This window comes from Haliaeetus albicilla, chromosome W (assembly GCF_947461875.1).
Source record: "Haliaeetus albicilla chromosome W, bHalAlb1.1, whole genome shotgun sequence".
In the NCBI taxonomy this organism is placed as follows: Eukaryota; Metazoa; Chordata; class Aves; order Accipitriformes; family Accipitridae; genus Haliaeetus; species Haliaeetus albicilla.
The window spans coordinates 21,932,194-21,945,757 of NC_091515.1; the positions used below are offsets into that span (position 1 = coordinate 21,932,194).

Consider the following 13,564-nt stretch of genomic DNA (forward strand, 5'->3'; position numbering starts at 1 on the left):
TCATAAAAATGAAAAAGATTTTTTTCCTCTTAGATTCTTTAAACAGTTTGGCTAGAAATCTTTAGTTCTTTCATACTTTAGAACAAGGACTTGCAATTTGGCAGACTTGTTACCTTTTGCACTTTTGCATCCTTAGATATGCCTGCTGCACTGCCTGTGAAAATTTGCCTAAATATTTCCAAGTTAAACTAAGGCTTCTCCAGGCCCTACTGTGCTAAAATTTGACAGATAAATTTTCTGTAGCTCCCACTTGCTCCAAGCAATCTTGGTTCTAACCTCAGTCAGCAGTGGCTAAGTGAGACTTTCTCTGTAATTGTTTTTCCCTTCATCCAGAAGTGGCTGAACCTCCCAGACCAGAAGCTGAGCAAAGAAGCTGTCGGTAGGTCCTGGCATTGCTGCTCTTTCTACCTGGCCATGGGAGGAGAGAAGCAGCAGCCTGGAATACAATTTTGAAGTTGGGTCTGGCAGCTACAGCAAGGTAGAGGTTGGGGAGGAACACATGGGGACAAAGATCAGAAAAGGGCGAGGACAGAAAGCCCTGTGACTACAAAAGTCTGTTCCTCCAGTCTCTGATTATACCTTGGGCTTCCAAAGCATCCATGTCCTTTTGCTGTTACCAAATAGCCATAATGAGAAGTCACAAAATGGGTAATTTAAGTTCTTCTGGTGGTGAGGACAGCAATGTTTTGTTTCTCTCATTATAAATTACTTTCTTTGCTCAATGTTCAAAGGTCTGATATGGCAGTTGAAAAGTTTTAACTGTTGATGAACTATAGATTTAGGGGCTGAAGGAGATGCCATAATGCAGGCTCTGTGATGCAGTGCTATGGGTATCGATATGGCTCCATATGTTCTATTAACTGTTTTTTTCTTGGGGAGGGAAGAGGGAATTGATTTAGGAAGTTGCACACAATAAATGACTGTATTAAAGAATGCTAAGGTTGACCAGTAAAAAAAAAAGCTAGGAAATTTCAGAATTGAAGTTGCCTGTGTAGCTAGTATATCAAGGCACATCATGGCACACAATTACATAACTGCTTTCCACCACTTCCCTGCCTTATTCAGTGCACAGGATATACTAAGGTCTTTCAGGGAGAGTGTTGTTTGTATAATCCTTCCTTCTTTTGTAGCATCAGTTGTACTGTGCACAGTGATAAAGGCAGGCAGCATGAAGATCAAGTAAGGGTCTCCCTCAGCCTGCAGAGTGGTGCTCAGAGAACTTGACTGTCCCTGCCTCTACCCAAGTTGTTCTATGCAATATAAGCCACACAAAATAATTTGTGTTAAGAGCATGCTCTCCATTTTGTGTAGGTTTGAGTTTAAACCCAGGACCTAATCTGAAAAAAAGTTCTGGGCATTCACAGTTTTTGCTGAAGGTTGTGGACATTCTGCTTTGAATAGAGAAAATGCTACAAAATGCAAAGTTCTCTGGAAAAAAAAATAATCAGGAATTCATTTCTTTAAGTAGACCACCACAAATTAGAGGACACTTGTAATCTATCCGCTGCAAAAGGGGAATAATAAACCCAGTTCATTTTGCTGGAATGTTGTGAATATAAACTCCTTGAAATAAATAGAGTTTTCAGACATTGCTTTATTAAGATTAAAAAAAACACTCTCAAACACTCATAAGGAAATTAATACTCAGTCTTCATGAGGTGTTGTGGTAGGTTGACCCTAGCTGGATGCCAGGTGCCCACCAAAGCCACTCTATCACTCCTCCTCAGCTGGACAGGGGGGAGAAAATATAACAAAAGGCTCATGGGTCAAGATAAGGACAGTTTAATACAGTGATAGCAAAGGAAAACAAATGATGTTATTCTCTACTTCCCATCAGCAGGCGATGTCTAGCCACTTCCTGGGAAGCAGGTCTTCAGTACGCGTAGTGGTTGCTCCGGAAGACAAAAATGCCCCCCTTCCATCTCCCTTTACTTAGCTTTTATATCTGAGCTGACGTCATATGGTATGGAATATCTGTTTGGTTAGTTTAGGTCAGCTGTCCTGGTTATGTCCCCTCCCAAGATCTTGCCCAGCCCCAGCCTGCCATTGAGGGGGGGCAAAAATGTTGGAGAGACAGCCTTGATGCTGTGCCAGCACTTCTCAGCAGTAGCCAAAACACTGGTGTGTTATCAACACCTTTCTAGCTACTGATGCAGAGCACAGCACTGCAAGGGCTGCTATGGGGAGAATTAACTCCATCTCAGCCAGACCCAATACAGGTGTGAATATTACTTAGGAAATAAAGGATGGGGCCATGGGTAGAGCAGTGAGGTAAAATAAGCCTCTAGAGGAAGCTCACTCAGGTACTGTTCATTCAGTGAGCTGAAAGAGAGAAAGGTCTTCCCAGAAAAATTGTATGTGATCATGTCATTGGAGCCCATTTTTTATGCATATTCACAGGAAAGCTGAATTAAGTCACATGGGTTACCCTACTTCTGGCATTTCCTAAGTTTTGAGATACTGCTTTTGTAATTTTAGTAATTTCTCAATATAACACAGTGCAGAATAGTACATGCTATACATAGAAACATAAATTGTGTAATATATACAAGTACTGTAACTTCAGTATACTTCAGACTCATACAGTTAACAGCAGAGCTCAGGCATGCACTGACTTAATTTTAATATATATGACTTTCAGATGCAATAAAAACATGAGGAGCATAACATAAATACACAAAAAATTAGAGTTAGGTGAGATAGTACATTTTATTTGTAGTGAGTTAGGGCGGCTGTATTTCTCACAGTTGGCACTGATTCATCCCATGCTATTTTTTAAGATTTTTCTTTTAGAAAAAAAGCAAGAGTCAGTTCTTTCATTAAAAATAAAAGTAGTGAAATAATATAAGAGCATCCCCTCCTTCCTTTTTTAATCACTAGCTCTCAAGTAAGAGTTGTAGGAGATGCTCAGTTCCTTCTCTGACCTTGAGGAGTGCTCAGCCATCTTTCTCTCTTTCAGGAGGGTACCAACAACCCCATGCAATGCTACAGGCTTGGGGAAGAGTGGCTGGAAAGCTGCCCAGCAGAAAAAGACCTGGTTGACAGCCGACTGAATATGAGCCAGCAGGGTGCCCAGGTGGCCAAGAAGGCCTGTACATCCTGGCCTGTATCAGAAATAGTGTGGCCAGCAGGAGCAGGGAAGTGATTGTTCCCCTGTACTCGGCACTGGTGAGGCCGCACCTTGAGTACTGTGTTCAGTTTTGGGCCCCTCTCTACAGGAAAGATATTGAGGTGCCGGAGTGTGTCCAGAGAAGGGCAACCAAGTTGGTGAGGGGCCTGGAGCACAAGTCTTATGAGGAGCAGCTGAGGGAACTGGGGTTGTTTAGTCTGGAGAAAAGGAGGCTGAGGGGAGACCTTCTTGCTCTCTGCAACTACCTGAAAGGAGGTTGTAGTGAGGTGGGTGCTGGTCTTTTCTGTCAGGTGGCTGTGGATAGGACAAGAGGAAATGGCCTCAAGTTGCAGCAGGGGAGGTTTAGATTGGATATTAGGAAAAATTTCTTTCCTGAGAGGGTTGTCAGGCATTGGAATAGGCTTCCCAGGGAAGTGGTGGTGTCACCATCCCTGGAGGTATTCAAAAAGCGCGTAGACAAGGCACTTCAGGACATGGTTTAGTGGGCATGGTTGATGGTTGGACTCGATGATCTTAAAGGTCTTTTCCAACCTAAATGATTCTATGATTCTATACCCATCACGACAGCCCCAATGCCTCTTCAGGTGACAAGGGGGAAGAGCCACAAGCACCAGTTTCAGTATCTCAGGCAGTTTCTGGTGTAGTTGCGAACATATGAGCAATGTTGCAAAACTTTGCTTGCAAAATAAGTGTCAGACTCCTCTAGTGCCATCCTGGCAGAGTTCTGCCACATTCACTTGCTTTCGTTTTGCTTTGCTCAGAGAAATGTTGCAGACAAGAAGACTACACTAATTGTTAAATTGAAGAAACTGAGGACCATGCTGCTGATTCAATTGCTGCTGTGTCGAGTCTGTGCCATTTTCTTATCTATTGGGATAGATTTCACTTCATACAATTGTAAGAAAAATAGGAAGGGTTTTTGAGAGCTTAATAAGTGTTGGGAATGCAAGAAAACATCTTGTTTGCTTGCAGCCTTGTTCAGGAGCACAGCAAGCTGTATCCAAGGGAAAGTATTTGCTGTCAGAGCATTGTGCCAGTTCTGTGTTGCGTCTGTGCGTAGCTACAGTATAGAAACACAGTCCGTCCACTAGATTCATGCAAACAAGACTGAACACGCTAATGAAGTATTGCTAGACAGTAAGGAAAGTCTGTCTACCCAAGCTCAATTACCTTCTTCAGCAGAGTCTTTAATTTCAAAAATTTAGTGTATGCATTTTCTTTTTTTTCTTTTCTCCTTCCTACTGTCTCCCTGGGACTCACTTGTGATAAAAGCATAGGCAGTTGCTCTCAGACAGTTTGAACTGTTCCATAAGCAACAACTATTCACAAGCTGTGTGCTGAAAGGCAGCTGGATCTCCGCTTTGATTAAGGTAAACAATGTGTCAGGGTGCCTTTAAGCTGAATTTTGAGTGGCATGAAAGTCAGATAGAAAATTGAAGTTGAGATGGTACACCTTAAACCCTGAATAAAAATGTGGCTGATGCATCATCCTCCAGTGGTGAGCAGCTAGAGATGTCCCATTCTGCCTGTCTTTTCCTCCAGGTGGTCATAAGCAATGACAGTTCTGTCTTGCAGTGTCTTGACTAGGTAATTTTCCAGGCTTAGCTGTCCATACCCCCACAGCACACGCAGTGATGAAGCATGCTGTAGTTCAAGAATTGATTGCTCACACTTTGAACCATAGTTAAAGAATGTATTTGGCCAAATGAGTTGAGCAATATGCATCCCCGTGCCTGGGGGTGGGGAGGAAAGAAATTTAACTGCTCACAGTAGTAACCAGATAAAGGGCAGACTCTGCACCTTGGAGCATTGCTCAGTGTACCAATGTGGCAAGAAAAGCCTGGCTGGAACTTGATAGGGCAGGAGGATGGGAAGGAGGAAGCAATTTTCTCTTTCCTTGCAGTCCAAGTAGAGCACAGACTGGGGAGCTGTGTGTTGACAGCCAGAGAAGGAAGCTGGAAGACACTGCAGGTTTCCCTCTGGACTGCTCTTAGATCATGAGTGCCCATCCAAAGGATGAAGTATCCTACAGAAGGCAGTTGTGGCCACTTTCTCTTTAAAATCCATTATTGCTTGGTGTAAAATATAGGAGCAGCCCTGGGAGGAGGAACCACTGGCAGTAAATGCTCAGAGCAATGGGCCTCATGGTCATGCTCTCATCTCACAACCTCCCTTGGCATTCTTCTGCACTCGGAGACAAGAGAAGGAAGAGCCCTAGCTCACACTTTCATCGCAGACACTTGCTCCTGGGTTATATGCGCCTGAACGTCTGAGGCCAAAGAAGCTGGGATCCCCCTCCATGTGGGTGAAGCTGCTTCACTGCTAGCCAGTGCAGTGTGCAGGAGGCAGTGGCGCTCCCATCAGCATCTGTCGGGGATAAGCTTTATGCTGTTCTTCAAAAGGAAACACTGAAGGTGCCCACCTGCCTAAAGGGACTCCAGGCTGTAGGTCCCAAGGTTATAAAAACATTCATCTGAAGCCACGAAGGAAGTATGTAGGCTCCCGAGGGGGCAGTGCTGCCCACAGCCCCCATGCTCATTCCTTCACTGGCTGCTTCTAGACTTCCTTTTGCTTGTCTCTCTGGACTCTGTGTATGCAAACTCTGCAGGGAGCCAAGTCACCCGATGCAGAGGTCCCCTCTGCGAGCCAGGCACCTTAAGCTAAGCTTACAGGTTCTGCATTCTTTATAAGCTCTAGTCTTAAACAGTTGTCTACTTGAAGACTCAAGAAAATCTGTCCAAATTAGATCTAAAGTAGATTAGCTAAACCATGTTAAAGCCTTGTGTTCATGTTCTCATTCAGAATTCACATTATTTCCATTTAGCTTAATTTACTTGGCTAATGAATTAAAGCAAATCAAATTAAGTTTACTTTAATTCTGAACAAGAATGCCCAGTGTTCACATAGGGAGTTATGCAGCTCTAATAACCTAAATTCCCGTACCTAGTTGACACATGACAACTATTCTGAAAATTCCTGCACAGAAAAGCCCCCAAATAGTTTGCCATATATTCTAGGATTTATACAAAATCTGAGCAACTTTTATCACTCTTAACTTCTTTTCTAAACTGGGATTTGAGGCTAACATTGCTCTAGTCCAGGTCAGATTCCCAATAGGAGCTGTAGCTGCATATCTATAGGTATCCCAAAACCACAAAAGGTGGGGGGAGAAAAAAATGTAACTATCACTCAGTACATGCTCTTCAAACCTTCATGGTCCTCAGCATTGCTGCAAATACAACACTACCTTGTGTGTGAGGCATGACATGGGTTCTGCTCTTCCCACCAAACATGCCGTACTTCTCCTAACAACCCTCCACTGAACCACATTCCCACAGAGCAGTCACCATCCCCACTGCCTGGAGGAAGAACAAGCCTAACAAAGAAAAACAGGCAAAAATGGGCTGGGAGAATTAGACTGGCATGTAGGGTCTGTGGTCTGTAGCAATTAGCAAAGTTAGCTATGTGTTTGTGGGCAGAGGTGACAAATTCTTCCTTATTACTGGTGTGTCAAGCATGTTCTGTCTGTAGCAACTCTATTTTTGTATAAATTTAACATATATATATATATATATATATATATCTCTTCTACATTCACTTTTTACTCCAGTTTGACAGGCTACATTCTTAGAACTTACTTAAACATTCATGAAACATTTTTTCAAGATTTTACCTATTGGATACTTTTTTGTCTCTTGTGAATAGCTGTCACTGAGATATTGTTTCAGTGGTGAAATTGAAATCTTCCTTGGTTCATTTTTAATTCCTGCTCAAAGGTTTGTAATTTGAATTGATAGCATATTTCCATACATTCTGTATGGTATGTCTGTCGTGGTTTAACACCAGCCAGCAACTAAGCACCACGCAGCCGCTCACTCACTCCCCCTCATCCAGTGGGATGGGGGAGAAAATCAGGAAAAGAAGTAAAACTCCTGGGTTGAGATAAGAACGGTTTAATAGAACAGAAAAGAAGAAACTAATAATGATAATGATAACACTAATAAAATGACAACAGTAGTAATAAAAGGATTGGAATGTACAAATGATGCGCAGGGCAATTGCTCACCACCCGCCGACCGACACCCAGCCAGTCCCCGAGCGGCCAATCCCTGCCCCCCACTTCCCAGTTCCTAAACTAGATGGGACGTCACATGGTATGGAATACACTGTTGGCCACTTTGGGTCAGGTGCCCTGGCTGGGCATGAGAAGCTGAAAAATCCTTGACTATAGTCTAAACACTACTGAGCAACAACTGAAAACATCAGTGTTATCAACATTCTTCACATACTGAACTCAAAACATAGCACTGTACCAGCTACTAGGAAGACAGTTAACTCTATCCCAGCTGAAACCAGGACACCTTTGAATGTATCTGCCCAAAAGGCTGAATTGATAGCTCTTACTCGAGTGCTGGAACTAAGTCAAGGGAAGCGAGTCAACATTTGGACAGACTCAAAGTATGCTTTTGGAGTAGTACATGCACATGGAGCAATATGGAAAGAAAGAGGACTGTTATCTGCACAAGGAACCACCATTCAGCATGCAGAACAAATACTGGAATTGTTAGAAGCCATTCAAAAGCCAACAGCAGTCGTGATAATGCACTGTAAAGCACATCAGTCAGGTTGGACTGTCCCTGAAACAGGTAACCGATTGGCTGATAGAGCTGCTAAAGAGGCTGCAGAAAAAGGCATCCTAGCACTAGTTCCAGAGAAAAGTGTAAATTAACCTAAAGATGCTCCAAATTATAATGACAAAGATGAAGAATTAATTATTAAATTGCAGGCTAATAAAAATGAAACAGGATGGGCTGTAACACCAACAGGTCAAATAATAGTCCCACCCACAATAATGAGAGAAATTGCCTGGGCTGAACATAACAAAGTACATTGGGGAACAGAAAGCCTTGTTAAGCATTTACAAAAGTGTATTTTGAGTAGAGATATGACAAAGATTATTCGAACAATTACAATTGGATGTGAAATTTGTATACGCAATAATCCCAAAACCAGTAATAAGATTACTTTTGGAATTACTAAACAAGGAAATTCTCCAGGAGAATATTGGCAAATTGATTTTACAGAATTGCCCCCAAAAGAAGGATATCGATATATCCTAGTTCTAGTTGATACTTTCACTGGGTGGCCTGAGGCTTTCCCTTGTCGCACCAACAAAGCAAGAGAAGTAGTTAAATTCTTGCTCAAAGAGATAATACCAAGATTTGGGGTCCCTGTAGGAATGTCATCTGACAATGGCCCTCATTTTATAGCAAAGATTGTAAGACAGTTGAGCAAGGTATTGTCTATAGATTGGGACTATCACACCCCATATAGACCACAAGCAAGTGGGAAAGTAGAAAGAATGAACTACAGTCTCAAGCAACAGCTGAGTAAAATTTTTCAGGAACCCTCACTTACATGGGTTAAAGCATTACCTATGGCTCTATTAAGAATCAGAGTACAGCCAAAAGGGAAAGGAAATTTAAGTCCTTATGAAATGTTATATGGAAGACCATATCAAGGGTCCTATGTTCCGAATACCTTGAGCGCTCTTGGGGATATGTCTTTAAAGGGTGTTATGATTTCTTTAGGAAACTCTTTACAAGAACTTCATCAGTATGTCTCCACAGCTGGACCCTTAGAATTGGACACAGCAGCACATCCCTTCCGACCAGGAGATTGGGTATATGTAAAATCGTGGACTTCAGAACCACTAGCTGAGAAGTGGAAAGGACCGTATTGAGACAAGATGACTTTGGTGGGACTACCCCCCGTGCCGCCCAGCGCTGAATGAACATACCTACTTTACAATCTCACTGATTGTGGAGTCTGTTTTCCGCACGTCAGTTTGGCGAGCCAGCCAGGAGACTCTCTGCTCGGCTGTGGGACCGACTGTGGAGCGGACGCCCCTCGGCGCGCCCCGAGCACTTTCCTCGGAGGAGCCTCCGCTGCCAGCCGCTCACCGCGGGAGCAGACAACAACCTCCTGAAGCCGCGGACCAAACGGTATGTTTTACAAGGGGAGCCTGTAAAAGTACGGGCCGGGGCAGCTGGTAAATCGCACAGAGATGTCTGGTGTGCAGCGTAGTCCCTGTATGGGAGGAGGGTACCCTGTATGGGGGGATTTGCTGACCGATAGAGCGGCCGCTAGTGATCTTGGGGGTAGATCGAGGAAATCCGGGGTGACCGCTGCATCCCAGTATCGGGAGCCAGGACGGACCTGTCGATGACTGGTATATAAGAGGCAGGAGAAGGATAAGCTCACCCCCTCGCAATTGCGCTTGGTTTATTTTTGCAGCTGCTGAAAGGTTGTCAACTGGAGCGATGCTTGTATGATGTGAATGTTTGGAAATTTATGTTAAAGATTTTGTGTGGGTGTGTGGAAATGATATGTTGAAATTTATAGGTGTATGTATGTTTGTTAATGTGTGAATATCTTTACATATTAATAGGGGTGATTCCCTGCTTTGTATGTGGGCTTGCAACTGGACTATATAATAATTGGCATCCAGCTTGGGTTTTGTTGAAGTGTAAATCTTGTGGGAGAAGCTGGTACTGTACATCTAGCAGACGGAAACCAGACTGCCTTGAGTGTTTTCCCCAAATTCCACACTTTTATGATTGGGAAAGAGGTCACTAAGAATCCGAAATAGTGAGATTGGTGCGTAAAGGAAAATTTAATTCCAGAAATTTGGGACGTGTGGGAGGAAAACTGGGGGAAGACTATAAAGAAGTGTAAGAAACGATTTGCATGGAAGCTTATTAAAAGGAGAAGCCAAGATCAAACTTAAGAATCATTAGGAGGAGCTATAAAATGGGAAACAATCAAGGAGGAATATTGAGGAAAAGTCCTCTGGGTTGTGTAATTGCCCACTGGAAAGATATTGTTGGGACCGGAGGTACGGAAAGTAAAAAGAACCTTATTAAATACTGCAATCAATGGTGGCCATTGTATAAGTTAGAAGGTGATGCTAAGTGGCCACTTAATGGGTCAACAGATTATAATACTCTATTACAACTAATGCTGTTTTTAAAGAGAGAAGGAAAATGGGATGAGGTTTCGTATGCAGACATGTTTTTCACCCTCCGAAATCATCCGGAGTGGCAAAGGGACTGTGGAATGGTACCCCCACAGGACCCCATGGTGCTTGCACTTGAGCGAGAGAACAACAAGGAGCTTAGAGGTAAACTGAGGCGGTGTTGTTCGGCATGTAGTATTGGACAAAGATGTACAAAGACAAATAAAATTCATCAGGTACCAGAACAAGATCTAACTGATTTGTTTAAGCCTCCCCCTCGACCACAGGAACAGGATGCAGACTCGGATAGAACTCCGACCCCCCCGAGCAGTCCTGTATCTTCCTGTACTAGGAAGAAAATTACCTCAACAGCTTTACAAGTACCTCTCCGAGAGGCGGTGGGGCCAGAGGGTGGGACGATGCTAATCAAAGTACCCTTTTCTACTGCTGACCTAGGGGAATAGAAAAAGGTTGCCAAAGATTATAGGAGAGATCCGATAACTGTAGCTAAGCATTTCCAATTTATTGTGAAACAGCATAACCCTGATTGGAAGGATATACAGTTATTATTGGAATATATGACTGAGACAGAGAAACAGCTGATTTTAAAAACAGCAGGGAACCTTGCTGAAGATCATTATAAGATTACAGGAGGGGACATTAAGGAATATTTCCCTCTCCAAGACCCAAAGTGGGATGCTAATAGATCTGCACATATGGAAAGATTGCAGGGGTATCAGGAGTGGATTATAAAAGGAATGGAGAGAGCGATCCCCAAAACTATAAATTGGTCAGCTTTATATGCAGTTAAACAGAGTCCTTCCGAGTCTCCATCCGAATTCCTGGATCGACTGAGGGATGTAATGCGCTGCAGCGCACCGCTGGATCCTGGGTCAGAGGTAGGAATACAACAATTAGTCTCCCTGTTTTTGGGTCAGTCTACAGGGGATATAAGGCACAAACTTCAGAAATTACGCCCTACAGAGGGTAGGAATTTAGAAATATTATTGGATGAAGCATGGAGAGTATTTAGTAACAGAGAAGAAGGATATAGGCAGGGGCAAAGAAAATTAATGGCTGTTATTCAGGAAGAAAAAGGAAGAGGGCCTAGACGAGACTTGCCCCGACTGGGCAAGGATCAATGTGCTTTGTGTAAGAAATTCGGTCATTGGAAAAGCAAATGCCCAAGGAACAAGGAGGATCAGAGGGCTCAAACAGGAAGAATGGTAGCCCATGTGAAAGGAGACTGACAGGAACCTGGGGAATCTACCCTAGCGGATCCACTGGTTATAATTAAGCTAGGGAAAACACAACAAGAGGTAGAATTTTTGGTAGATACAGGAGCAACATACTCAGTTCTGAATCAGGCTTTGATGCCCCTGGGAGATGATTATGTCATGGTGAAAGGAGCGACTGGCCAAAGTGAAAAGGCATATTTTTGTAAACCTTTAGACTATGAATTAGGAAGAGTGGGGCATTCATAAATTTTTATATATGCCCAACTCCCCAAAGCCACTTTTGGGAAGGGACTTGTTGGAACAATTGGGAGCAAAAATTGTATTCAAAAAGGGAGAAATTACTCTGGAGGTAAAAGATCAGCAATATATTCAAATATTGAGCCTAACCTTAACCAGTCTCCCCCTAGAAGGAAGCATTAACGAGGCCATCTTAAACCAAGTGTACCCAGGGGTATGGGCTACTGATGCACCTGGAAGAGCGAAAAGTGCTCCACCTGTTGAAGTTAGGATCAAGGAAGGCCAAAAGCCTATCTGAAGGATGCTTTCTTTTGCCACCCTCTCCATGAAGCCAGCCAAAAATTATTTGCATTTGAATGGGAAAACCCCAAGAGTGGTCGAAAGACCCAGCTCACTTGGACAGTGTTGCCACAAGGATTTAAGAATAGTCCTACCATTTTCGACAATCAGCTTGTGAAAGACTTGGAATCCTGGGAAGCCCCATCTGAGGAGGGGAAGCTGTTGCAGTATGTGGATGATATCCTGATCGCCACCAAAACAGAGAAAGATTGTATGACATGGACGCCACTGAGCAGAAACACCTTGAGTGGAATAAGGAGACCGAACGAGCCTTTGAGCTACTGAAAAAGGCTTTGATGTCGGCCCCGGCCTTAGGACTCCCAGATTGGGAACACAGGAGAACCGGTACATCATGACTGTTTGGAAACCATCGAAGCAACATATGCCAGTCGCCCAGACCTGAAAGACAGCCCCATGGAAAACGGGGAAACTTGGTTCACAGACGGAAGCAGTTACGTCCTAAATGGTAATCGACATGCGGGATACGCCATCACCACCAGCCAAGAGGTAATAGAATCAGGGGCTTTGCCCATGAACACCTCCGCACAGAAGGCAGAAATAATTGCTCTAACCCGCGCCCTGGAATTGGCCCAGGGCAAAGTTGTGAACATTTATACAGACTCAAAATATGCCTTTGGAGTTGTACACGCACATGGAGCAATTTGGAAGGAGAGAGGACTACTGAGTTCCCAAGGGAAAAATATCAAACACGCAGAAGAAATTCTGAAGTTACTGGAAGCTGTCCAGCTCCCTAAGAAAGTAGCAATTATGCATATTAAGGCACACCAGAAAGTGAGCTCAGATTTGGAAAAAGGGAATGAACTGGCGGACAGAGAGGCAAAACAAGTGGCCAAAACAAAGGTAAAAATAGAAGGGGCTTTAATTCCTGATAGGCAGATTTCCCTAGAAGGTAAGCCAGAATACACCAAGGAAGATCAGAAGCTCATTACAGATTTAGAAGGGTCATATAATGAAGAGGGGTGGGCTCATACCCCAGAGGGAAAGCTAATCGTTCCCTCTTGCTTATTATGGCATTTGATATGGGAGGAACATAGGAAAAGACATTGGGGAACAGAAGCTCTGTATAATCATTTGATAAGAGAAATTGTGGCTAGAAATTTATACACCATGGTGAGACAGGTGACACAACAGTGTGATCTTTGCCTCCAGACTAATCCTAAGAATACCCCCAAGCCGGAAATGGGACAGATTGGAAAAGGCAATGGGCCTGGACAGCAATGGCAAATTGATTTTACAGAACTTCCAAGAAAAGGGGGGTATCGATATTTATTGGTATTAACTGATACCTTTTCAGGTTGGCCAGAAGCATTCCCAACAAGAACGGCTAAAGCTCGGGAGGTAACTAAAATACTGGTACAAGAGATAATACCACGTTTTGGGGTTCCAGCAACCATATCCTCTGACAGAGGACCACATTTTGTCTCAAAAATAGTACAACAAATTAGCCGCCACTTGGGTATAGATTGGCAGCTTCATACTCCATATCACCCCCAGTCGAGTGGTCAAGTGGAAAAAATGAACCACTTAATCAAACAGCAAATTGTGAAATTAGGACAAGAAGCAAATCTGACATGGCCTCGG

The 13,564-nt window shown here is 43.4% G+C and overlaps 1 long non-coding RNA gene across 1 annotated transcript in view; it reads right to left on the minus strand.

Annotated features, from left to right (window-relative positions):
• Window positions 1-13,564, minus strand: part of LOC138683454 (uncharacterized) — a 177,728-nt gene that overhangs the window by 47,200 nt on the left and 116,964 nt on the right. The gene's annotated exons all lie outside the window — the stretch shown is intronic.